Here is a 27,949-nt window from a genome sequence, read left to right on the forward strand (position 1 = left end):
TTTACATGCTACAGTCAGCCTGAGCTGTCTTCGAACAAACTGCTGCAGCCAATTACAGCGCTCAGTGATGATTGCTGAGCACGGTTATTGGCTGCAGCAGGTTTATGGGACGTCACATGCATGCGGTTTATGAGCGGGGGAGAAGTGAGTATCAGCTGATGTTCTTTTACAACATGGGGGTCCAGTGAGAAGGCTTTACATAACTCAGACAACCCCTTTAATGTTCAGCTTTGCAACTGAAAAAATATTTTCTATCCCTCCTATGGGAGCTTTCAAATGGGATGGAAGATTCTGCGATGGCATTGTGCAATATGCTGTCCCGAATGCCGCACTGCTAAATGCAGATTTTGATGGGGAATTGCCAGCAAGATTCTGCAATTTTGAATTCCGCACCCAAATCGGCAGCAACCAGGAAGAACAAAGTGCTTGGGAAGTAATTTTAAGTTGTGCAAAAACTCTTTTAACAATCTGATGCAGTTTTACACCACATGCCACTGTGCTCTCCATCCTCACCAACGCCATTACATTTCCGCCTGTCAGCTGACAAACTACCGACCTGCTATTGGTCAAAGAAGTTACAGTAACCTGGGGTGTTAGAACAAAGTGTCATAATTAGTGTCCCACATAGACATACAATCTGAACTTACACAATACTGTCTCCCAATGATGCGACTTGGAACACAGATGTCGATTTAATAGAAGATTGACCAAAAGTGGAGTTAGAACAGTATGGACCTAAGGCTACCTACACATAGGCAAGAACGATCTCTGGCTGATATCGTGCTCGCCAGTGTGCATTTTCACGTCAACGCGAGCTGTCTAAAATGCCTCCCATCCCTTCTGTGAAGTAGCGATCCTCTGGCGCAACTTTCAACCACGTTAGAGAATTGGCAAGTTTCCCCATTGCTTTCAATGGGAAACCTCTCATGCACATCATATGCTGTGTGATGTGTTTTACTGTCCTATTGAAAACAAAGGGCAGTGCATTCCGATAAATGCGAAAAGATAGGACATCGCTCATGCATATGACTCGTATTCGTGCAAGAATTGTGGGATCTGGTATTTCTGACATTATCAATGTAGCGCTTCAATGATAGCGCAGAGATGAACGGAGCCTTAGCACAGCCTCTTTCATGAAGTTCTGTCCTCCGAGTCATAGATGTTACAGTAAACCACGATTTTAATTTTTGAAAGTCTCCGCATTTTGCTTTTCCCAGAAAAATGAAAACAAAGGAGAGCTGAGTAGCTGGCATCACCAGCGAGACGTCTGCATCCAGGAAGCAACCATTCAAAGATCTTCACTTGATGAGGACATTTGCATAGAGTGACAATCCAACTAATTGGACAGCTGCTGGAAATGAGCAACACTTCATATATTCTTCATAAAGTTACTGTTCTGCCTCAGTTGGCACGTTTACTTTTCTGCTTTCACTAGGTTTTCTTAAAGGGGTTGTAGTCCTTCCTGTGTAAGGCCGGCTGCACACAACCGGGTCGGATTCCGCATGCGGGATCCTGCAGAGGAATACTGCTGTGACCCCGGCCAGCAACCCCGCATACCTGCAAAATCTGTAATGCGGATGACCGTGGAGGCTCGCAAGCGGTCATACACAGTACAGATTTAAAAAAAATATATATATATTTCCCACACGTCACCTACTTGCAGCCTATCCGCAATGTTAATTGCAGATGGGCTGCGGATCGGACAGCCCCCATTAACATCAATGGAGGCCATCCGCGTAGTGTCTGCCGCAAAATAGAGCATGCTAAGATTTTTTCCCCTGTTCGCGGAATACGCAATTCATATCTGCGAGTGTGAAGGAAAAAGCAAAAGTATATAACTGACGCCGACTGTGGATTCCACAATAGGAATCCGGTCGTGTGAACCTGGTCTAAAATCTATTCTCCACCTGACAACTAGGCTTACACGAACATCTCCGGCGTCTCCCCTCTGATATCATGTTTACAAGCTGCTGCAGCCTGTTTGCGAGGAGTCACTGGTGCTGCAGCCAATAACTGAGCTCACAATCGATCGCTGCACAATGTAAAACGCCATTTTTTTTGCGCTATTATTTGTGGATGCCCGCTTTTTCTATCCACAAGACGTAAGTTTAAGTCCCCTTGCATTAGGTATCATACCCCCAAAACGTAAAGTGTTAATGGATGAAGGTAATTATCCATGGAGCGGTAATGATGCAGTCTTGATGCGGGGTTGGGAGTTAGTGCCCCATGTGAATGAAGCCTTGTTAGCATGACTCGCATAGCGGACGAGGCATCTCACTTTCTTATTAGATGAGTTTAGATTGATTGTAAATTGTTCCAGAAGCCGCACAGAATCCTCCGTCAGACCGGAACGCGGCGTTCTGTATCGCGTAGATTTACCACTGAGCAGTTTTAATTAAATTTAAAATGTAAGCCTGGAAGCCAACGGAGTCCTGTACATGGGTGGTAATCCTAGGTGAATTACCACATCTTCTTGTACTACAGGCAACACTAATAAAGGAAAATCAATTAGATGCTACATGTATAATGAAGCTCCATGCAAACCGCACTTTTTGATGCCCCTGAGATTCTAATTTTGCTTTTAGGCAAGACTCTGAAATTATTGAGCACTAAATCTCAGGGAATCGTCTGACTATAAACTCGCTGACTTAGTGTAACGCTTCATATGTCTCTCACAGCTGCAGTCATTGGAAATAGTGCGCTGGCTCTGGGGTTGCCATGGACTGCCTGTCATGTGACCTCCACTTATCACAACACAGGTAAAGTGACACATGACAGGAAGTCTGTTGATACTACCATGGCAACCCCAGAGCAAGCATGATATTTCTATTGACTGCAGCAAGTGATGAGATCAGAGAAATCCCCCCAATGTGAATATATATAAAGCAGGCTATTCTAATAAATGTAAGATCTACTGAGCAGCAGGACCCTTTATGTATAAGGCTAGATGACCCTCTGAGTCCGTTCTGCAAGGGAATGATGTAGATCTGGCCTTCTTCCATTGTCTATCATAATTCCCATCAGGCACTTGTGTTGCTTGCTCCTGACTCTTTGGATTTTCTATCTCGATTTTTATCTAAGAGAAAGTTCTAATCTTGCCTGAAACTAAAAGCTTGCCGTAGTTTCCCGTCACGTACTCCTTTATTCATCATCTTAACATCTCCTCACTTTCCTGCCAACAAGTATTAGGATTTTCCTTGATCCCACACTCGTTCTCTGCTGTTTCTTCCAACTGTAACAGGAACAGATCAGTACATATTAATTCATGGTAGTTTATCCCTGATCTTGTTGACAGGCAGCGTTCAGTCTCCATGAGCAGATGCGTTACGTGTGATAATCTGATAAATCATCGCGCTCTTGGGTGTAGATGTCCATTGACAGCGTTCAAACAATATATACGTTAATTTGGGGCTAGATCACATTTATACACGTGTCTGTCCCTACTCCCTGCTTTTTCCAGTATGGTTAGCATATACTTGACTACGGTAATACAGAACTTGATTGGCCTGCTGACTGGGTTTTTCCATGTTACTTTTATACCCTAGGCTCCAAGTTGATATGACAGCAATTATCACATCTTGGTTAATATTAATATTAATAACTTGCAATAATCAGTATGTGTAAAGTTAGAGTGGATCCCGGGCCGAAATCCAAATAAATTCAAATAACAGAGTTAAAGGCAGCAGATGAGCCTCATATTCACTTGAAATAATAACTAATGTGTCCTTAAAGGGAATCGGTCAGTCCCTTTTATGTTGCCTTCTCTGCAGGCTGTTTAAAATGGTGATGGGTTGCAGTTATTTCAGCGATTTGGTGTAGGGGGAAAAAGCTGTCAATCAGTGGCAGGCGGGAGGAGCCTGCATTCCATTAATGCATTGGACTCCTGCCTCATGGTGCTACTGTTGTGCTGCACTGTTTAAGGCTGCGTTCACACCAGCGTTTTTAGTTGCTGTTGCTCCACTCTGTCATAAGCCGGTAATGCCGGATTCGGCACATGCCGGACACAAATTCTACTGACTGCCATCAGTATAGGGTATTTTGGGCTTCTAGCCTGCCCTCCAGCACTTTCTTGGCAAAGAAACGCAGCATGCTGTGCTATTTTGTTTGGCATTTTATACCGGAGCCTCCGTCATAGCTATGGACATGACTGTAGATTCTCCAAAGCTGCAGCATGTTGACAGGTAAGTGACAGACTGCTGAAACAAGCGTGGCTGCCACTAATTTTTGCTGCTCTCAGACAGGGCAGCATAAAGGTGCTTACAGCTTCCCTTTAAAAAAGAAGAATTTGGGATGGGTTACAGCAGCAGGTGGAGGTGAGCGGGGAACTCATGATCTTGCTGCGGGGTCACATGGTTTGCGCTGCCTTCATATCTTGTGTGATCGCCCCGGGTGTGAATACTTATCGCACAGACACAAGTCAAATAAACAGACTTCTTCTGAGGTCCTGGCTGATTGGTGAGAGAACCACGCTGCATTCTATAGAGGTAGGAATGCGGGAAGGCGTGGAAGCTGGCACCACTGAGAATGACCGCTTATGCCAGAAAATCAGATTTGTTGCACACTAGACTGCAGGAGGGGCGGCTCTCGTTTCCCGATCAGCTTGTGGTGCCTGGCATCAGGCCTGCTGGCAGCAAGGAGGGCGTACTCTGATAGGTCCATACTGTGAATGTATGTGCGCTGCGAGATGCTGGATCATGAAGGGCTTTTATGTTTAATCAATGTTGAAGTTTTGCAATTTTCTAATATACAATGTTCCAGGACTTTAATTCCTCACCATTTTTCAATATATCTGCTGGTAGCCTGTTTATACAGAATCTGCACAGACCTAGTATTTCTCACAACTGAGGGTTTGGTACAGTTGTATTCATTCTATACCGGAGGTGCACAACCTACGACCCGCAGTGCTGCGGATGGATGGCCACCATCCTGCTAGAAGGAAGCACTGATGATCGCCTATCTGTGGGATCAGCTGTGTTTCTGAACTCCGGGGTCAGCCATGGCAGGGCTGCAATGATTGCTTCCCTCCACTGTCAGGGAAAGCCCTAATTGGCTGTGTGCAACTGGCTTAAACCAATCATGATATTGCCATGAGAAAATCGTGGCGATATTGTAGCTTTGTTCCTGTGATATATTTTTTTTTTTGAGCATCAGCAATGCTATTTCTTGAGAACAATTTGCATTGATGCAAACTGCGAAAAAAAGCGCTCATTTTTTTTATCGCAAAAGTCAATAGGACCTTCTGATGTTAAGAACTCATCGCGCAGAAATCGCAAGTTCATGCTTTGCGATGTGATAAACAAGGGGGATTCATAGGGAATCGATAAGTTAAGATAAAAAATAGCACATCGCAGAAAGATAGAGCATGCCGTGATTTTTTTCTGTGATGGAGGACTTGGCTTTGTGGAGGCGATTTTGTGATTGGGGGACATAGCTCAGTGAAGGGGATTCTGTGATGGAGGACTTGGCTCTGTGGAGGGGATTCTATGATGAGAGGACATGGCTCTGTGGATGGGATTCTGTGATGGGGAGACATTGCTCTGTGGAGGGGATTCTGTGATGTGGAGACATGGCTCTGTGGAGGGGATTCTATGATGAGGGGACATGGCTCTGTGGAGGGGATTCTATGATGAGGGGACATGGCTCTGTGGAGGGGATTCTGTGATGGGGAGATATGGCTCTGTGGAGGGGATTCTGTGATGGGGAGATATGGCTCTGTGGAGGGCATTCTGTGATGTGGAGACATGGCTCTGTGGAGGGCATTCTGTGATGGGGAGACATGGCTCTGTGGAGAAGATTCTATGAGGGGGGACATGGCTCTGTGGATGGGATTCTGTGATGGGGAGACATTGCTCTGTGGAGGGGATTCTGTGATGGGAAGACATTGCTCTGTGGAGGGGATTCTGTGATGGGAAGACATTGCTCTGTGGAGGGGATTCTGTGATGGGGAGACATTGCTCTGTGGAGGGGATTCTGTGATGGGAAGACATTGCTCTGTGGAGGGGATTCTGTGATGGGGAGACATTGCTCTGTGGAGGGGATTCTGTGATGGGGAGACATGGCTCTGTGGAGGGCATTCTGTGATGGGGAGACATGGCTCTGTGGAGGACATTCTGTGATGGGGAGACATGGCTCTGTGGAGGGCATTCTGTGATGGGGAGACATGGCTCTGTGGAGGGCATTCTGTGATGGGGAGACATGGCTCTGTGGAGGGCATTCTGTGATGGGGAGACATGGCTCTGTGGAGGGCATTCTGTGATGGGGAGACATGGCTCTGTGGAGGGCATTCTGTGATGGGGAGACATGGCTCTGTGGAGGGCATTCTGTGATGGGGAGACATGGCTCTGTGGAGGGCATTCTGTGATGGGGAGACATGGCTCTGTGGAGGGGATTCTGTGATGGGAAGACATTGCTCTGTGGAGGGCATTCTGTGATGGGGAGACATGGCTCTGTGGAGGGCATTCTGTGATGGGGAGACATGGCTCTGTGGAGCGCATTCTGTGATGGGGAGACATGGCTCTGTGGAGGGCATTCTGTGATGGGGAGACATGGCTCTGTGGAGGGCATTCTGTGATGGGGAGACATGGCTCTGTGGAGGGCATTCAGTGATGGGGAGACATGGCTCTGTGGAGGGCATTCTGTGATGGGGAGACATGGCTCTGTGGAGGGCATTCTGTGATGGGGAGACATGGCTCTGTGGAGGGCATTCTGTGATGGGGAGACATGGCTCTGTGGAGGGGATTCTGTGATGGGAAGACATTGCTCTGTGGAGGGCATTCTGTGATGGGGAGACACGGCTCTGTGGAGGGCATTCTGTGATGGGGAGACACGGCTCTGTGGAGGGCATTCTGTGATGGGGAGACACGGCTCTGTGGAGGGCATTCTGTGATGGGGAGACACGGCTCTGTGGAGGGCATTCTGTGATGGGGAGACATTGCTCTGTGGAGGGGATTCTGTGATGGGAAGACATGGCTCTGTGGAGGGGATTCTGTGATGGGAAGACATGGCTCTGTGGAGGGGATTCTGTGACGGAGGACATGGCTTCCTGCTGCACTTTGCTGTTTCCACCACCAGGGGCGCAGAACAGGGCCATTGCCTATATATTATCTTATGGTTTGGAGATCCTATGTTTTCATAGCTGCGCTGTTGCTGTGGTTACATCTTCGCTTGTAGAATACTGTACTTGGCTATCTTAGTCACATGATAGACCACACCTTCATTTACTGTATACAGACTTATGCCAGTTTCACACAGGCGACAAAACCGTGCGATTTTCTCACGATGCGGCATTGCAAGAAAACAAAAATCATGGGTTGCTCAATATTGCTACGATTTGCGAGGTTTTGTAGCCCATGTTTCCTATGGAGCCTTCCTTTCTGTTGCATCACACGAAAACGCGGTTTTCAGGCGATGCAACTTTTACAGTAACAAGTCCTACTGTAAAAGACCTGAAATCAGCCCTAGCTGCATAAAAACAAAAAACATCACCTAACGTGTGTCAGGTCCGGCACACGTCTTCTCTTGATCTCCGGTAGACTTGCTTGTAGTTTTTAGCAAGCGCTTCCTGGTTTGGAGGAAGCGCTTAAATCCCCGCCTCCAAGAAGCGCTGGCTGTAATTGGTTCTCAAGCACCGCGGCTAAGCCAATCACAGCCATTGCATTCAATGGAGCTACGTTTGCAATTATAAGTGCCAGCCGCTACACAGGGGTCTTAGCAGTGCTTTTGCCCCCACCCCGGTGTATTCCCTGCCGGGCGCTTCCTGCAAAATTCTTTTATACATTTCTCAACATTGAAATTACAACACCATGAAGGAAAAGTCGGTGATTATGGAAATCACAGGATCGTTGGACATGTTAATGATTTGCAAATTATGAAAAAGGGAAGCAAAATATTCAAAACATCTCGCTTCATTCAGTATTCAGTAAATGCCACGCACAGAAATCCACGTACTTACACGCCTTGGCATGCTACCAATGGGGTTATTAATGGTTGTCTGAGGATTGTCCTGCCACGCTAAATGCACTTGGGCATGTAACTCCTGTAGATGCGCTGCCGGCGGTTCCCTCTGCAATTGCTGACCAGCGATGTTTCAGATGTCCTTAATGGGGGACTAGTCCGGATACGCTGCAGGCCATGCTAGCACGTTTAGGCCACGCCGGCTGCTCACAGTTGTACAAGTAACATGCGACCTGGCGTTGTGTTGTAATGCAGCTTCTGGAACACTTCGGAGAAATGGCCATACCACTGGTTACATGACCAAATCAACATAACGCTGAGCTACTAATGTACCTGGACACGACTAGAGGGGTCCGGCTACCTACATTATGCCACCCACACCCTAATCACGGGAGTAGGACCGGTGTGAAGGCCTCTTCATGGCATTGCCTACCTGGTCATTGGACCAATCTGGCTATTATTGCATCCAAGACAAAAGCGAGATTCATGTCGTGTATTTCTGGTTATAAGGGGTTACCTAAGGGTTAATGCTGAATGCTCATGTGGTCTGCAGTAGCTGAGGGGTTAAAATGATGTGGTACACAGTGGTTTAGAAGATAATGTTTCTACTACTTTGCACTGGATAAGCTGGTAAAGGGGTTTGATGATTACATACTTGGTGATCTATGGTTGTGAAAGGGTTAAAGATAATTATACGTCGCGTACCTCCGCTGAGTACAGAAGCTTCGGATATTTTCTCGCCATCAATGCAAATGATGTTACTAGATTTATACAGCGCCGTTGCATTTGCCACTGCTCTTCAACACAACTTGACCTTTGTGTAGTGGCCAGTACGGCATAAAGGGCTACTGGACCTCCTAGACTTGTATACATGGCAACCTCCTCTTGTGTCAGGATCTCGCTCTCATCCCACCAACCCGGAGAGTTTTATGTATTTAGTTAATTTTGTCCCTTTTACTACATTATCTCCTTAAGTAGTTCTAACATAGATGCAGCAACCCCTTGTAGGGTTATGTGAACTCAGCTTGCCATGACCACAACTGGTGACCTGCAGACCCTGCGTGTTGTAACTGGCATACTTGCTGCTATTTCACTGTGTTGACCCGGTTGCCGGCTGTTCATCGCTCATTACCTTTTCGGCTTTTTCCTCCCATCATAACATTTCATCCACTTACAGCAACGTGCAATCATATAAAAAGCCCCTGAACCGTAATCAGGCGACGTATAAGCAGCATTAAAGTGGTTTTTCTCTTGTGAAGTGGATTAAATAAAGTTGAAATTACAATCACTGCTGGATCAACATTGCATTTCTTCCAGCAACAGTTGGCCTATATGAAGAATGCGCCATTGTAACACGTTCTGCTGGTTTGTGTAGTGTAGGAGTAACTCCACCAGCAGAATAGTGAGCGCAGCTCTGAAGTATATTACAGGATAAATCCGGAGATCTGGTGATCTCTTTACAGACGGAGCCTGATGGCAGATTGTGGGCTTTGCCTAAATAATGTTAGTGATGAGGAGAAGTGTCATTTGTAGGGTGAATATCTGGGCTGCTTTTCTGGGCCGGTTGCAGATCTGTATCCAGCTGCGTTGCGTTCATCAGAGCCCCACACAGATAATCTGCAAGAAATGTACAGCCCAACGCTAATTCTGAAATCCTCTTAATTGTGACTTCAGAATTGTATGGTTTTCAGCTTTTTATAGCCATTACCCCAGGCATGTTTGCAGCCGCTGTCAGCTCATCAAAACCCACATAAACCACAGTTCGCAGTATGGGGGGTTTAACTCGCAGTATATGGAAGAGTGTGTGGGGTGATGTGCTCAGTGCTGCGCATCTACCAGGAATCTGCAGCCGCAGCATCCGTGGAAGTCTACGGGCAGCAGTTTGCAGACCAACATATGAGGAATGAAGCTGCAGAAACCCAATAAGACCCCATGATATAATGCACATGTGCACGCTCGCTTATAGTTCGTCCTTCAGTTTATGCAGAAGTAAACATCAAACGTCCATCCGCCTGTGTAAACAGGTAGTCGTTCATCTATGAGCAGCTGCCTGTTGACTGTGAAAGGTGACCGGCTTCCGTTAATGGGCTTTATTCTGATGCAATCGCCTTTTTACGGAGACTGCATCAGTAGCCTGGCACGGGTCTTCCTTTTCAGGGGGAGTGGGTGCTCAGCCGTTGGATAACAGCCTGGCATCTGCTCAAACAGTGAGGACTGGAGAAACCGCCCATGCCTGCTGTTTAACCCTTTACATGCCGCGATCAGTGCGACCGCGGCATGTAAAACGCTGACAGAGGGAGGTGGGCTTCCTCTCTCACCCATCGCTTCCCCCAAATGTGATCACTGGATCCTGATGGGTTGCTATGGCACTTAGAGGCTTGAATATGGCCTCCAGGTCTGCCAGCTATGGTGATCTATGGGGCTCAGCTTCTGGATGAGCTTCATAGGCTTTATAAAAAAACAGGGTTTGGTACCGTGTTAGCCAGTAGAGCAAAATGTGATTGTTCTCAGCAAGTGAAACCAAGCGATCTTGTAGATATGATACCTTTTAATGGCTAACAAAAAATACTTGATGTTACAGCAAGCTTTCAGACCTCTGAGGGTCCTTCCTCAGGAATAATGAAACAAATCTGCTGTCTGTGCATGGTTTTCTGGCTTGGTTTTCTATTCCCAATCATTGTTAAGACTTATTACAAAGTCACTTTGGTTTGAAGGAATACTGCCATCCAATAGGTGGCGCTGTAAAGGGATTTTTCCATTTTCCTTATTTGCATAAATTACCCAGAGGAGCTAGCATGGCCTTATAAGTCTCCTTACTCACCTTTTAGGTGTCCCCACACCCCTTCTGGGTGCTCTCCTTGGGAAGAGACTAGACCATCCCCGGACCCGTTCACACCCTAGGTCTCTCCACCCACTTTTTGGGTGCTCTCCTTAAGGAGACACGACACCCCTCCCGACCTAAAATGTATATCATATGTACCAATTCCATTAAAATATACACAAAAATCAAGCTCAATGGAAAAATTAAAAATTATGGCTGTAAGTTCGCAATCCAGCGATGGGTATTTATTATAATAAGGAATAGTGAACGATTTTTTTGCATTTACACTGGACGATATCGCTCAAAGTAATCCTGCTATGTAAATGGCCCTTAACTGTAGGACCAGTTTATACAAGCTATTGCTCCCTGATATCAGCCATTCTGTGGTGGAAGGGGTGATACGCTCCATCACTTCTGACCGTTGTTTGAGGCTTCACGTTTATTGCTTGTTTAAGAGGGACATTAAACCTGGTTCAGGATGCTTCCATCCGTCTGTGTGTCGTCCTGCAGCTGGGACAGGAAGGATACACGACCTTCTGTGTCTTGCGGCCTTTCACGTACGCTGCGGCGGACATATTCCGGAATCGCAAGATGAGATGAATGAGTAGCTTCTGCCAGTTGTGTGGGGCCAGCGTTCCGATCTCGGTCCTAACCAGATTGTGGGAACACCAGCTCCCTGGAGGACGATCCGTGGCGGCGCTCACTACACACTGTCACTCTTTTCTGCGCGCTCATGGTACGATTTGTGGAGGCGATGGCGAGATGCGTTCTACGTTACGGGTGTCCTGCGGGTTTCTGCCGATTGGATGGCTGCAGTACACTTTACCTGCAATTTGCTGTAGACCCTTTAGGCTGCAGTCACACGGGGCGTAAATCCCACATAAATATATAGCGGAATGACCGCAGTGGGACTGCACAGAAATACCGCAAGATTTCCGTGGCACAAATGCAGCTTTAAAACGCGCGCCGTTCAGCGGAGATTCCGCCGCAAAATAGAGCATGCCATTATTTTTCATCTGCTCATGGAATACGCTATCCATGAGTGTAAACAAAAAAAGCGAGAATGCCCACGTTTTACCATAGATCGCTAGCGTGGACGGTGATCGCAGAATTCGCAATACAAATCCAGCTATGTGAGCCTGACATAAGGGTCCATTTACACCAAACGATATATCGGTTGAGCAAGAAAGCAATGTCCGTTTGCTTGTTCAGCCTGTTTATACAGGCAAATCCACCGTTGGCTTGCTCAAATGAGAAATCATTCAGTCGTTCACATTCGCTGTATAAGGGAATGAGAACGAATGAATAATTGTTACTTAAACTGAATGATTGGTGAACGAGCCAACCAGATGATATTTATGCTAGCTTAAAATGAATGAAAAGTGAACAATTTATTGTTCGGTCGTTGGCTGCGTTTACACTGAATGATTCATTCATTTTTGCCCGTTTTAAACCATTTTTTGAATGGAAATCGTTCCGTGTAAAAGGACCTTAATTCCGGTATCCTGGCTGTGCTTGGGGCTTCTCCGGAGACATGCACGAGTCTTTACGGACCAATCTGACATGAAATGAATCCTGGCGTGTGCCATCGGGCATTATATGTGCAGAGGTATAAAGAAGAATAGTTCCCACATCATATGGTGACACTTGGGGACCCGCTGTAGCACGAGGGCTACAGGCTGCAGTGTATTCCCGGTCCCCTGCCACATGATAGGATGATGCTCGGCCCCCTCCGTGTCCGTTCCTAAGTTGGTGTCCTCCAGAGAGTCCGTTCCTTCATGCATCTGTAATGTGCAGACCTGCTGGTGCTTCTGTAGCTTTATACATAGGCCTGCGCTTCCTGCGTGCGATCTGTGCGCTGAACCTGAAGCCGTAGAAAGAGCTTTTTTTCCCCCAATGTTGACAATTCCTCTAAAAGAAAAGAAATGTATTCCGTGAGCGCTGAAAGCTCGCCTCGGTGATAGAGCTGCGGCACTGACCCGTTGCATGTGTACAACCTCTCCGCATCTGTTTAACTATTTAACAAGCACTTAGCTTTATTTTTAGCCATATTGCAGAAAGCAGATTTCCAAATGTCAAAAATCAAGTAGAAGTCATCATTGATGCAGCCAGGGGTTGGAAGGTATGGAGCTCACAACTCATCATTGCTACAACTACATTCCATCATGATGTATGTAACCTCTTGCTCCCGGACACCTCGAACTTTAGTGATGGCTATGTGATCAGAGGAATGCTGGGACAGGAGATGATGGACCTGATAATCGGCCACAATCGTTGGAGAAGGACATTCCTGCATGTGCTGCATACAGGCGGTGTCTGAGCAGGGTGCTATGAGTGCTTGTATAAATAGAGGAGACGTGTTTACATGCATACTTGTAGAGTCATTTCATGTAGCAATATTTGTATATGTTTATGATGGCCTCCTGCCAATAGAATGCAACAATGGAATACTTTTTGCTTCTGATAATGTTCTTTTCGGCAACAAAGGCCGGTTTCACATCTGCGTTGGATCCTCTGGTTGGACGGTCCGTCTCAGATTCGGCACTAAATAAATGCATGCAGCACTTTTTCTTCCAGCTAAAAGCCGGGTAGCTGAGCAGAAAGCAAACTGACTCCGTTGTACGAGTCAAGGGGATCTGTTCGGTTCTGTCCTAAGACAGATGCCATATGGCCACCAGGATTCCCCTTTGCTGCTTCCTGAACCGGAGGAATCCCAGAATCCCCAATGCAGGTATGAAGCCACCCAAAGCTAAATCTGTGGCGTCATCTGGAAAATTTGTGCGTAGCTATAGAGGGTGCAGATGCCACTGGGCTCTGGAGCCCTTACGGGGCCCAAAGGCCACTCTAGCACATAAGAAGATACCATTATTATAAATAGCACATGGTAGGCAGGGGGCCCTGTTACAGATTTTGCATCGGAGCCCAAGAGCTTTTAGTTACTTTTCCATCCATGTGTAAAGGGGGTTTCACACAAACGGATTATAATGTACAAGTGTTGCAGATCCGACTCCTCCACTGTCTCCCATCCCCGATGTTACTGGATGTCGGAGGGAATCTTATACTGATTGTAATAGGAGCAGCTCATATTCTGTATACGTCCCGTTCATTGCAGGTCAGGCTGAGTATTATCTGGACGCTCCTGGCCTTGTGTCACCAGATTGTATATAATCCTCCTATCCATGGACGGTGCAGGAACAGGTTTACATGCCACATCTCTGATTGCTCCTCATCTGTGCTGAGCACACCAATGCAACAAACCTCGGTCTAGGACTCCACAACTCCTGGTGCCTTCTAATGTAATAGGACCTCTTGGCAGTGCACTTGTAATGGGGCATTATTGGCTGCTGACATGGGGACAATATTCTCTCTCTACCATAATGCCCTTAGGTCTGTCATAGCACTGTTCAGACATGAGCAGTCAGTCCGGGACCCTCAGTATTGTTTTCTGAGCCCCTGGAATAGGCAAGAAACTTACTTTTGAGTGCGAGAGCAAATGATATTGGGTGCAATATTCACATGAAATTAGGGTGATTTTGTCCGTTTTTTTTTTTGTTTTTTTTACGTGTGTAAATAAACTACTGATGGGCGGAAATACGCAAAATGGCCGTGTGAATGAGCCCCAAGTCCATTATTAGACCATTACTGTTATTTTCGGCAGCGTTCCTATCATTCATTCGAACAAGTGGCTATAGACTCCTACAGGAGTCAGAGTGGCATCGTGCTTGTTTCCTTATGTTTTATTACTTCTCTTATGCAGTATACGCCAGCGACGATTCAGGGGTTTATAATGAGGGAAGATGAGGAATTACAAGAATAAAGGTCTAAATAGCCAATAGTAATTAATCAGCGACAGGATCTTCTATAGCAGTAGGGTTTGTGGTAGCAGAGAACTTCTTGGCAAATTGGGATGTGACCAACCTAAGTCGTACAAGGACCCCAATACACAATGGATCATTACCAGTGATACAATACAATAACCCCCCTAGTTACTCTTCTGAATGAATCTACAACTTTAGCTTTGGTTCCAGACTTTTATCTCTTGGATGTGTTGTTGTATCTCTCAACCGACAGATGTGGTTACAGAACAAATGACCCCCCTGTGATTTGGCAAAACTGTCTTCCTGCTCCGTGGATGTGACCCTATGAGCGTGAGAAAAGAGGGTCGAGCGAAGAAGAGAATAATCCCCATATGTAGACAGGATGCTCAGTACTGCCAGAATCTGGCCTCGTATTAGTCCACCACATTACATCACAGTCAAGCCTTTGGCAGTCATCGAATGAGAAGATGGAGACTGCTGAAGTGGACACGAGCCAAGAGGATTTGAAGCGCTGCCACGAAAAAGCATCCATTTAACCTCTCCGCCTCTGTGCAGATGGATGGCTCACAGATAAATCTGCTGTCTGAAGAACAAAGTTATTGTCAAACACCAGCGGAGTGGAGGGGCTTCCACCCAACCAGCCGTCTGTCAGCTCATGACATTGGGTTCATTCTTACCAAAGGCAGGTAATCGAGGACTAACCCCGGCATACAGCTGAGCCGTATACTTCATGGTAGGAGCATAAAGGGTTAATAGCTAGAAATGGGATGGAATTATAATGCAGACTCTGCCCCAAACCTGGAGGACGTAGAGCCAGGCGGAGAACGCGTTTTCATTTTACGTATTAACAGTTTTTAAAAATGTATCAAGAGAAAGAGGCGTGGCCAGCGGGCCTAATACGCGGAACGATTAGCGGTCAAAAAAAATCGTAGGAACTTGTGAATTTGAACCATAATCTTTCAGTAACAATACAGCCAATGATTAAACGACAAATCAAAATTTGTTCACTTCTCGCTAATCCATCTTATGTATGCAACGTCTAAACGACATTGCGAACGGCTTGTTTGCCTGTATGAACAGGCCGCACGAACAGATTTTGTCATTGTTTGCTGATGCGAACAAACTATTGCTCCGTATAAAAGGATACGAAGTCTGCCCGTAAAATGCTGCAAATCTGTAAAAGATGTGCGCATTTTTTTAAATTTTTTTTATGCACATGAATGGCAACTATTTGATGGTTTATGCAAAAAAACTTTGTTGTAAAATGGCCAACAAGATGTGCCAAATATATTACTGTATGCCACAGGCACCATTTTTGCCAACCTTTAAATTCACACACCTTAAGGCCAGTCTCACAGGAATCTGTGATCATCACCTGCATGGACGATCCGCAGTATTCCACACCCACTGAAATAATAGAACATTCGCATGTCTGATCAGATGAGCAGATAGAGATTTCCACAAGCGGATTTAAACTTCAAGGATGTTCTATTTTTGTGTGGCATCCACACTGATGACTTCCATTGAAGTCAATGCAAGCCGTCCGACTCGCAGCTCATCCGCAATTGACATTGTGGATAGGCTGCTTGTACCTGTGTCATCACCTAGTGACGACGCGGAAAAAACAAATACATATTTTTTAAAAATCTGCACTGTGCATGACTGACTGCGAGCGTCCACGGTCATCCGCAATACAGAAATCGAATGTACGCTGGGTCGTCGGCCGGGGTCAGAGCCGGATTCCGCTGTAGGCTCCCGCATGCAGAATCCGACTTGTTCGTATGAAACCGGCCTTATTCCCTGTTTGAGCTCTATCTACTGTGTCATCTTCAAGGGCTACAGTGTTAATTTAGTCTTTTTAATACTTTTGGAGATCAGTTGTGATCTCACTGCAATTGTTCTGTTTATTTACTGACCTGCTAGATTTGTGAATCACTGGTCCAGTCTGCGCAGTATTGGGGTGTTGATTAAATAACGGTCCAATTGTTTGTAGCTGATTGATTCTGCCACCATAGACATTGCAATGGGCTCCTGGATGAATGTTGGCTCATGTCCCTGTGAGCAATGTGTTACTCGCTAGGTGCTCGGGTCGGTGCAATCTCCTGCTGTAGCCTGGGCTTTGTGTGGGGGATCTTCTGCCGGAATCTGACAAGTTGACTGAGCAGCTCCAACCAATGACAGCATTGTGACAGATTTGTAGTGAAGTGACCTATGAGGTTTTATTAATGGGTCATACGTATGTACAGCAGGACAATACGGCCTACAATTTAAAAATCTTTTTTGTAAACCCTTCCTTATTCTCAATATTCTTGTTGTTTGCTAAAAGAGTACAAGGACATCAAAAGCCCTCATGATCTGTACAGCTCCAGTTGTCGCGGGATCCCATATATTGTACCCCTCTCTAGTGGTCACAGACCCCTCCACTGGATATTACACACCTTCCCCCAGTGATCACTTACTTGCCATATATTATACCGGAGTTTCTTTTGACAGATGCAAAACAAAAAGTTCGGCATCTGTCTAATATACTTTGTACCTAAATTCTTCAAAGATCTCTGCTTGCTGTTAGTGATTTAACATTTTTTTATCTGCATCAAAAGGTTGAAAACCTGTACTGCCCTAATACTTCCCAGACTCCCAGCCGATGAAGCCACATTACAAGCCCTGATAAAGCACATGTAGTGATAGAATTTAGGGCCCCCTTATTCCCACCTCTGGAGCCAATTCCACTGTTACATTTACTAACAAGGTAGCTCTTCTGCAGAGGTTCTTACCAGCCGGTAGCTAAGGGGATGGGACCCACCAGGGCCGGGTGTACTCTATCCTACGGTCTGTAGCAACTGCACATCCTTCCTTTCAATAGAAAACAACTCAAAAAGCAGATTTCTGGGTCTGGATCTGTCCAGCTCTTCACTTAAGGCCCTTTTACATGTAACGATTGTTGTTCAAAAAAATCAGTTAAGGACGCTTCCACATGGGCGGCGCGATATCGCTGTGAGAAAATCGCAGCGATATTGCATGGGTGGTCCACACGATATTGCTGCGTTTTTCTTGCGACGATATTGCAATTTTGTAGCACCATGTGCGAGGATTTTTGGTGGATTGTGATTGGGGGGGGTGGTGGGGTTTGAAAAATAAGCCCTATTCTGAAAAGTCTTTGCCACGTAGAATAAACACATACATCACCTAAGAAGTGCTGTCAGCTCTGCCGTGTCTTCTCCCAGGTCCCCGGCATTTGTCTTCAGGCATCTCTTCCTGGTCAGTGATTTGAAAATCCCCACTTCCAGGAAGCGCTGAATCTGACTGACTGAGCACCATGGCGCTTTGCCAATCACGGCCATTCATTCATTGAATGCCTGTGATTGGTTCATCAAGCGCTGCCCCTCATTGGCTGAGCTACAGCTCTCAAGAACCAATCACAGCCAGCCCTTCCTAGAGGCAGGGATTTAGATCCTCCAATTCAAGAAGGGCCGGCAGAAGACTAAAGACAAGTGCCGCAGGTGAAGAGGATAGTCTTAGGTGATGGTTTTTTTTTTTTTTTATGCAATGCAATACAACAGAAAGGAAGGCTCCATAGGGAAACGTGGGCTACAAAAAAAATGGCAGCTATATAGAGCATGCCATGATTTTGTAGTCTTGCAATGTCCCAGGCAACAAAACATCGCTTGTGTGAAAGAACTCACAGGAAACCATGGGCTTCACATACATGCAACTTGTAGCACTGTCTTATCGCAACGAAATTGCGCAATAAAGTCATCCGTGTGGAAGCGGCCTAAACGATAATTGTTTAGTGTAAAGGCAGCCAACGATGAACCATAAATCGTTTGCTTTTTGTTCATTCTATGTAGGCATAAAAATCTTCATTGGTTCGTTCACTAATCGTTTAGCCTAAATAGCGATCGTTCAGTCGTTCTCATTCACTTATACAGTGAATGTAAACAACTGAATGATTTCTCGTTTGAATGAACTAACGATGAATCTGCTTGTATAAATGGGCTGCCTGAGAGACCTCTGACGACATTCGCTGGTTCAATCCATAAATCATTTGGTGTAAACGGACCCCTGGTTCTCCTCTTTTTGGAATCCAGATTCCTTCTTCAGTTCTGTAAGGTGGGGAGGGCTTGGCTGGTGTCTCTGGAATGTTCTTTGATCATTCTTATCTTTACTTCTTTTCCAGCTGTGAGATTTGTGCAGTTATGAATGAATAACGTGTAGCATTGAGGCTGGACCCTTGAGCTCTGGTAAGTGCAAGACCTTTACTTCTATGAAAATGCCACTACGGCGAATGCACATTTTGCATTGCTGCCCCCCTTGGCTGATTGCCTTCTTGGGTATATTGTACTTGATTCCATGTAGAACAGCCCCCTATCCAATACTTACCAGGCATTTATTTCTCCCTGCTTTCTATATTCTCCTAAATAGAGAACAGGCAGAAGGATGAGCTGTGATCTCCTTTATTATAACTGTGACAGGAGCCTCTAATCATCAGCAGTAACTGTGATAGGAGTTTGTGTCCCCATCTAAACAGCTTGTGTGGTAGGGTCCATCACACTGAAAAACTGTCCTTTTGAGAAACCATAAAGCCAAGTGAATCTTAGGTTGTCAGAATTGAGATCACATGTCCCACGTGAGGAGAAGGACTCCAGGAAGTTTAAGATGGAGAGAAATAACTAAACAAGCTAATAGTAGCTGACTTGTATATACTGGGGGATAGTTACATAATGGATGACTAAAAAATCACTGGAATGATTAACCCCTTAATGACGCGGCCCCTTTTTTCTTTTTCCATTTTAGTTTTTTCCTCCCCCCTTCAAAAAAATCATAACTCCTTTATTTATTCATCGACGTCGCTGTATGAGGGCTTGTTTTTTGCGGGCCGAGTTATATTTTTCAATGGTGCTATTTAAAGTACCATATAATGTACTGAAAAACTTAAAAAAAATTCTAAGTGGGCAGGCATGGAGGCTCTAATACCCTGTGTACCGCCTCAAGCTTAGATGTAATATGTGATATAGGTGGGCAGGGAGGCTCTAGTACCCTGTAAATCGCCTCTAACTTAGATACAAGATGTGATACAGGCGGGTATGTAGGCTCTAGTACCCTGTTGTATCGCTTCTAGCTTGGATGTAATATGTGATACGGGTGGCCATGGAGGCTCGAGTAACCTGTTGTACTGCCTCTATCTTGGATACAAGATGTGATACAGGTGGGCATGGAGGCTCTAGTACTCTGTTGTACCACCTCTAGCTTGGATACAAGATGTGACACGGGCGGGCATGGAGGCTGTAGTACCCTGTTGTACCACCTCTAGCTTGGATACAAGATGTGACACGGGCGGGCATGGAGGCATACAGGTTGAATATGGTATTCTGCGACATATCACTGCACATTTGCTATTACTAAGCGTCTAGATCGTGCAAACTCATAGGCTGTCAAAACTGGTGTCCTAGATGGTCCCTTACATGTTTTATTGGTGATGAAAGTGTTACAATGTTGTGGAGACATTCTTGTTACCCCCTTGTGTGCGGCAGAGCATTATCCTGCTGGAAGATGCCTCTTGGAAGCCGCCATGAGAGGAACATATGTGGCTGCAGGATGTCCTGAACATATCGCTGGGCTGTCATTGTCCCTCGTATCACTACTTGGGGTGACAGACTGTTTTATATGATGCCCCCCAGACCATCACACCAGTAGTGGGGTCAGTGTGCCGCTCCACAGCAAAGGCAGGATTAAGGCATTCACCCCTAGGTCTCCAGACATGAACATGGCCATCATCTGTGCCCAAACTAAACCTGGATTTGTGGCTGAAGACAACTCAGTTCCACTCTGTAGCAGTCCAGTTTCGTCATTCACAACACCACTGTGAACTGAAGCGATGGTTGGTGGGTGTCAAAGGCGGTACACAGAATGGGTGCTGTGAGATCAAATGTCCTTCAGCCAAGTGCCTGGAATTGGTCCGACAGACACAGGGGTGTAGCGATGGTGCCGCCTGTGTATGGATGGTGAACAATGAAACAGTTGGAGCCGCTCATGCTTGTCGGATGAGCAGATGATCCTCTTTAACTGATGGTCAGTCAAGGGTGTCCTGATCCCAGTCACCTTGTGTGCGCTCTGGTCCCAACCCTTCCTAAAAGTCTGGTCGGAACAGCCCAGGTGGCAGTCGATACGACCATCCAGCTTCTCACATCCCAATAATGCTCCCCTCTCAGACTCTGTTAATTCGGTGAAAGCTCTTTGATTGCGTTGTAGAGGCGTCTAGTGGCCAACAAGCTCTACACAAGCAGGAGAAGAGGTCACTACACACAAGGAGCCTCTGAGAGCCTTTTATAGGCCAAGGGGGGAACCGCTTGTAGGGTCTCAGGTGACAAGACTGTTCATTACTTTTTCTATTGTCAGGATAGAGTATTCAGGTGTTTACTGGCCAATAAGACTCTCTTGTCATCATGTTACTGTGGATATGTTATAGTTTTACATTTGGATGTTTTTTCTGTTGAAAGTTATACTTGTGATGAAACCCATGAACATGTTGGGAATGGGAAGTCATTCGATATTCTAATGGGATCAACAGAATTGTGGATACAACACTGAATGTGATTGGTGTATAAGACTTAATAGAATTGTGGATGCAGCTCTGGATGTGGCTGGTGTATAGGACCTGACATAACCAAGAACCAGCACAACATAAGAAGAGGAGATGAATTGCAAAGAATCTTAGGGGGTGGGTTGGGGTATCTTCTGGGGATTCATACTAAGAAATGTGAAAAAGTTGATAAGTAGTGTTTCCTTTTGAAGTTTGTCATGGGAGTTTTCTAGTTGAGCTGTTATTTAGGTGCTTGGTGATCAGGAAGCTGTCAGGTCTTTTCATCATGAGTGTTTCAGTAAGAATCCCTGTAGTAGAGACGGAACGATTCTGTTAATTGCTGCTGAAAATCCGCCCTCCAGCTAAACCTTTATGTGGAGAACATTGGCTGAAAGTTGTGGCTCATCCGAGCTCAGAATGTGAATCTCACCTGCTGGAGTAGTCTGCAAGTAAAGCAACTCTCCAGTTTTGGGACAAAATCTGCCAGGTTTGGGTGCTGTCATTGGCCATCCAAGAAAGCTGCAGCAGTTTTCTAACTACCTAGTGAACACTGTGTTCTGCTCTATGATTGGCCAGTAGTGCTCACATGAGCTGTTCTAGCCAATCCGAGAGCAGGTATGCTGCACTGGTAGTATAACATTACCAATTGACTGTGGACATTAGGTTGTCTGACGAATGTGTTGGCCATATTGGATGCCCGAAAATGGGATCCGGAGTAGGTGGATCAGAGGGAGAACAGAAGAACAACTGCAGGTAATATACCCCCCCCCCCCCACCCTCCCACCCCTTTGGTCCTGGGACACAATTTTGTCCTGAAACCAGAGGGTTACTTTAGGGCCATGGTTTTACTAAGACTTCTATCTCATGATGTGCTCAATTAGCCCAACTTTTCTTCCTTTTGAAGCCTTTGGGGACACAGTTATCATCTTTGCGCTCCATAAACTACCGTATATACTCGAGTATTAGCCAACCCGAGGATAAGCCGAGTCAATAAGTTTTACCACAAAAAACTGGGAAAACTTATTGACTCGAGTGTAAGCCTAGATATACTCTAGTATATACTGGGAAAAAAAGAAAACTCCATACTCACCACCCAGCCAGCGTCTGTGTTCCCGGCGGCATACGGCAAGCTGCTGGAATCCTCCCCGCTGTCATCCCCTGCCATCCTCTCTGCTCGGCTCTGTCATCCCCTGCTGTCGGGCTGTGATTGGCTCGAGCGCTGGCTGTGATTGGCCAGTGCTCGATCCAATCACAGAGCTTACTTCCACAGCGCTGACAGCGGGGGATTTGAAAGCCGAGCAGGGAGATGACAGTGGGGAGAATTCTAAAGCAGCTTGCCTGGTTTCCGTTTGCACTCTGCCTGTCCCGACACCAGAACTGATCCTGTTCATAGCTCAGACTGGCCAGCTGCCATCCACACCGGGACTAGTCCGGGAGGTAGCGGCCTGCCCGGTTCCCTGTGGCGAAGTCCAGATCCCTGTTCAGGGGTTAAAGGAAGAATACCAGGAAACAGTCAGGCCAACACCCTTAAGTTTAGTTGGTTGGCAGAGTGGGTCCACACTTGCTGCTCGTAACAAATTTTGTATTGTCATTTTATTACTATAAGTATTTTACTGTTTTATTGTATTATAATATCCTTATGTAATGATTGGTGGATTACACTGGCTATGGTTTTCTGCTCTGGCATTGTGTTTAAATTCACTCTCTGTAACCGGCTTGAGAAAGGAGACAATCCGGCTCTGAAATACATTGCCGAATAAAGGAAGTTTTCATTCACTGGCCAGCCGTCCGGCCACTTCACAGCAGCGCCAATCTTCTCTTCTTGCGACTGTCTTTTACAATATTCATGATATCACTGTAAATTACAACATTTATGATGCCACTTTAGATCATTATGAATGCTTCCAACAAGCAGGGATTTGAAGTATAGAAGAAAGTTACAAAAATTGTCATTCTAAGGCTTTATCGATGTAAGGCTGGATGACCCTTTTGTGCATCTGGGAAATACAAATGTCAGTAATTCGTATTTGGTGAAATATAGCGGTGAACGTCACAACCCAGAAGAGATCCTGAGCAGGAGGTCAGGGGACCAAGACGGGGTGAAGATTAGCGGGTTCCAGGCGTCCCTGTCTTCCTCCATGAGTTTGATTCCTATTTTCTGCGTCCACAATAATCTATGGTGGAATAAAGAGGAATCCACAGCTGTGTGTGAAGCCCCTGGGGCAAGTGGGATCCTGGGATACATGGGGGTAGAAATTTCCCACCACAGGGAGGATGCATCCCATTCCCACACAGTGGCCTAATCTGTCATTTACAGGTCTGAGGTCAGAGGACAACTTGGGGCAAAATAAAGAACTCTGCACACGCATGCGGGATACAGCTGTGCTTATTTAACCCCTTCCCGCCACAGCCTGTTTCTGACCCCATGGACGCAGGCCGATTATTCAGCTCTGACATGGGAGATTTTTTTTCCTGATACACTGAGGCCGATTTACTAATACTGTCTAATAAATAGGCAGAGCAGACAGACTAGACAGACCCTTTGTCTATCTTTATACCTTCTGTTAGTGGCTTAGTTTATGCCAGTTGTTGTGGCAAAGGTTTTGGAGCAGTGGCAAATTTAGGACACACCCCTATCTTATGAAACCACGCTTCTTTCTGTGAAGGCACACACTTTTTTTTTTTGAGATGGGACAAAAAAAGTGTCTAAAATTGGTTGCAAAGCATGCAAGACAGTTTTTGGTACATCTGCCCCATTGTATTCTACATTAGTGGTAAATTTTGATCAGTACATTTTGGAACAGATTTATAAAAAACTGTCTAATAGGGAAACTGTCTTTGTCGCGCATAGCAACCAATCACAGAGCAGCTTTCACTTTTAAGAGCACAATGAGGATTGAAAGCTGAGCTGTTATTGGTTGCTATGGGAAACAGATTTGTTTTTGTTTTAGACAGTTTTATAACTCTCTCTCCCTTTTGTGTTTCTTTGTGGGGGAAAAATTACTGAAAAATTAGTATTTTACAAAATTTTAAATATTCTGCTTGTAGTTATACCACATAAAATGGTTAAAGGGGTTTCCTAGGGAGAATACTACTGATGATCTATCCTCAGGATAGGTCATCGATCGTTTATCGGCTGGGGTCCGTCACTCGGGACCCCAACTGATCAGCTAAGCGGGCGCATGCTGTCAGCACCGCAAATACAGAGGTTGGAGTGGAAGCAGCGGAAGTCTCCGCGCCGCCTTCTGTGTAGTGGCTGGCGCTTGTAACTGCAGGCACAGCTCGCATTCATTTCAATGAGCCCTTAGCCTGCAGTTACAAACACAGGCCACTACACAAAGGTCAGCGTGGAGACTTCATCTGCTTCTGCTCTGACCTCTGTGTATTTAAAAAAAAAAAAAAAGCCTCATTGTTAGGACTTTTTCTAGTCAGTGTTTTAGGATTTCATAGGCCATGAGGTGCCAAAGCATACCCTTCCCCCAAAGACCCCAATTTGGAAACCACACCCTCAAGGAATTCCTATAGAGGTTTGGTTATCAATTTGACTCGGTACGTATTTCATGGAATTTTTTTAACATTGGATCATGAAAGTGAACAATGTGTTTTTTTTTCCTTTAAAAAATATGTAATTTTAAACACTTTTTTTTTCACATAGCTTAAAAGGAAAAAACCCCAAAATTTGTAACATAATTTCTCCCAAGTATGGAAATACCACACATGTGGTTGTAAATGGATGTTTGGGCACATGGTAAGGCTCAGGAGTTAAAGGGGTTGTTCAGTTATAAACCACTGATGGCTTATCCTCAGGATAGGTCATCAGTAGTAGATTGGTAGTGGTCTGTCACCTGGGAGCTCTGCCAATCCGCAGTTCTCTGGACCGCTGTGCTTGTGCGTCTAGTTGATTTCAGGAAGAAGCAGACCGCTCCATCCTCAGTGCAGTGGCCAGACTTTGTATTACAGGCCATTTACTTCAATTGTATTGTGGCCTGCAATACCAATCCAGGCCACTACAGTAAGAATAGAGCAGTCTGCTTCCTGCAGAAATGAGCTCTGAAAACAAGCTCATCAACCCAGAGAACAGCTGATCGGTGGAGGTCCCAGGCGACAGACCCTAGTCTATTTACTATTGATGACCTATCCTGGACATCCACTTTAAAGGGGTGCTATTTAGGTCTCATGTCCACTGGTAAAATAAAATTAAGAATCCGCAGCGTTTTTTCCCGCAGCGTGATCCATGCCCCATAGGGATGCATTGGACACCCGCAGGTAATTAAATACCTGCGAATGTCATTTTCCCCTGAGGCGCGGATTGCGTCTGCGGGAAAACACCCGCGGCATGCTCCATTTTTGGTGCGGGTCTCCCGCAGGCTTCTATTGAAGCCTATGGAAGCCGTCTGGATCCGCGGCACACCCATACCTGAATTTCTGGGAGAGCAGGAGTTCAAAAACAATGGAGTGCCCGGCGCATGCGCGCGGCATGCTGCCGGGCCGAAGAAGGAAGACGGAGGGAAGATCCGCAGCGTCCGTACAGGTAAGTTTAATCTTTTTAGCCTCATGTCCGCGGGAAAGGAGGAACCCACTGCGGGTTTCTGCATGGAGAATCCGCGGCGGGCCTGATTTTCCCCGTGGACATGAGGCCTTAGCCTTTGAGGCACAGATTTTGTTGGAATGGTATTTGGGCACCATTTCACATTTGCAGACCTACCTTACAGAGGAAACCCCCAAGAAGTGACCCATTTTCAAGACTACACTCCTCAAGGAATTCAGCTAGGAGAGTGTAATTTGACCTACAAGTGTTTTCCATAAATTAACGTGCAGCAGATGGTGCAAGTAAAAATTGCAGTCTTTCCACAGTTAACCCATTTCAGTGCTTCTGAGGAAAGTCTAATTCTAGTGTGTCTCCTAATTTTGGAAACCCCTTACCTGTGGCCCTAATCTTCTGCATGCAAAGTTGATGAGGCCTTAGGAGAAAAAGATCACGGGGCACATTTACATCCCAATGTGGTGATTTACACATCATTGCCCGATAACTGCAGAGGGTCTGCTGTAAAATATTTTAAAAAAACCTGAGAAATTACCCCATTTTGGAAGCGACAGAATAATTCATCGTATAGTCAGCATTTGGATGCTACTCATATTTTGTAAAAATGAATGCGCCTCTGATGGTGTGAAGTGAAAGCTGCAAATGTTTCATAGACATGCCATTTCAGTGCCCACTATAATGTATGCCCTTTGTGCCACCAGAATCTCACATGTCGTAAATTAATAAGTGGGTTCTCCCATATACAACATTGACATCGTTATATGTGGACATCATTGGTTTGACAACTCTGCAGCGCTCAGAAGGGGAGAGCCAAGATTTGACTATTGGACTGCGGATTTTACTGGATTGGTGTTCGAGCGCCATGTCGCATTTCTGGAGTTTTTGATGTTCCATTACAGTGGAAACCCCTGAAATGTGACCCTGCTTTGGGTATTTAAGAGTAAAAGAAGTAGTCGTTTTCTGTGTGGTATTTACTTATATTTCAGTTTTTAATGTGGGGTATATATAAACTACAGGTACATTAGGACTTAACAATTACCAGCACTCCCATCATTGTTGTACGGATTGTGTTTTTATAGCATTCGCTTTGTGATATATAATGACATGTTCACTTTTATACTCTGGGGGTTTGTGTGATTTATAGTGATTCACAATTTATATAGTTTATGTTCCCGTAATCTAGAGAGCTATAGTTTACTTTTAGATAGAAGAAACTGCATGAAGCCTTGTTTTTTTTTACAGGCCAAGCTGTAGTTTTTTTATTGGTACCACGCACAACTTTTGATCAATTTTTATACCATTTTTTTTGAAGCAGTGTGAATTTTTTTTTTTTTTTAAATCCAGTTTTTGCATTTTAGTATTTATTTTATCATAGCATTTAAGGCTATGTTTACATCTGCGTTGGGAACCTCTGTTAGGAGGTTCTATCTCAGATCCAGCCCCGTGTGGCGCAGAGTGTTAAGGCAGCAGACATGCAGCAGACGAGCTCAAACTCACGACCTGAAGGTTCCAATGCGAGTTCAATCCTTGCATGGTTCAGGTAGCCGACTCAAGGTTGACTCGGCCTTCCATCCTTCCGAGGTCAGTAAAATGAGTACCCAGTTTGCTGGGGGTAATAAGTAAATTACCTGAAAAGCGAAAAAAGTTGGCACTACACAAATAAAGATATTTATTATTTTCAGTCCTGGACAAAAAGGAGGACTTATTCGTCTGGTTTTAAGGGCTTATTTACACAAGTGTATATCTGCTGGCGTTTTCATGGCTGGCCGATATACGCTTCCATCTGGGCAGTCCCCCACTCCCTTCCCTCCCCCTCACCGACTCTCTGTCTCTCTTCTCCCCTCCGAGCAGTTTGCAATGGGAGTGGGTGCGACGGGGGTGGAGCTAAGCTCCCGCCCCCTCCCCTTGTCCGCAGCCAGCAGTGGGAGTGGGTGGGACAGAGCGAAGCTTAGCTCCGCCCCCTCCAATTGCAACCGGCGGAGTGGAGGAGAGAGGCAGAAAGTCGGTGAGTGGGAGGGAAGGGGGGGGGGGACTGGACTGCTCAGATGGTTTTCACGGCCAGCTGATATACACTCGTGTAAATAAGTCCTAAATGCCAGATGGCTTCACTGAAACCGAACATTCCAGTGGGCGGTCCTATCAGTGATTGACAGCTGTCTGCATTTGACTGTACATACAGGGGTAGCTGTCAATCACTGATAGCTCTGCCCACTGGACTCTTCAGCTCAGAATGT

General features: G+C 45.7%; 1 protein-coding gene across 1 annotated transcript in view; it reads left to right on the forward strand.

Annotated features, from left to right (window-relative positions):
* The window catches only part of ARHGAP32 (Rho GTPase activating protein 32), a 195,291-nt gene that overhangs the window by 26,050 nt on the left and 141,292 nt on the right, over positions 1-27,949 (forward strand). Inside the window, exon 2 of the mRNA XM_066607241.1 lies at positions 18,770-18,833. The gene's annotated coding sequence lies outside the window, so the exon portion shown is untranslated. The remainder of the gene's footprint in view (positions 1-18,769; positions 18,834-27,949) is intronic.

The sequence above is a fragment of the Eleutherodactylus coqui genome, chromosome 6 (genome assembly GCF_035609145.1).
Source record: "Eleutherodactylus coqui strain aEleCoq1 chromosome 6, aEleCoq1.hap1, whole genome shotgun sequence".
Taxonomy (NCBI): Eukaryota; Metazoa; Chordata; class Amphibia; order Anura; family Eleutherodactylidae; genus Eleutherodactylus; species Eleutherodactylus coqui.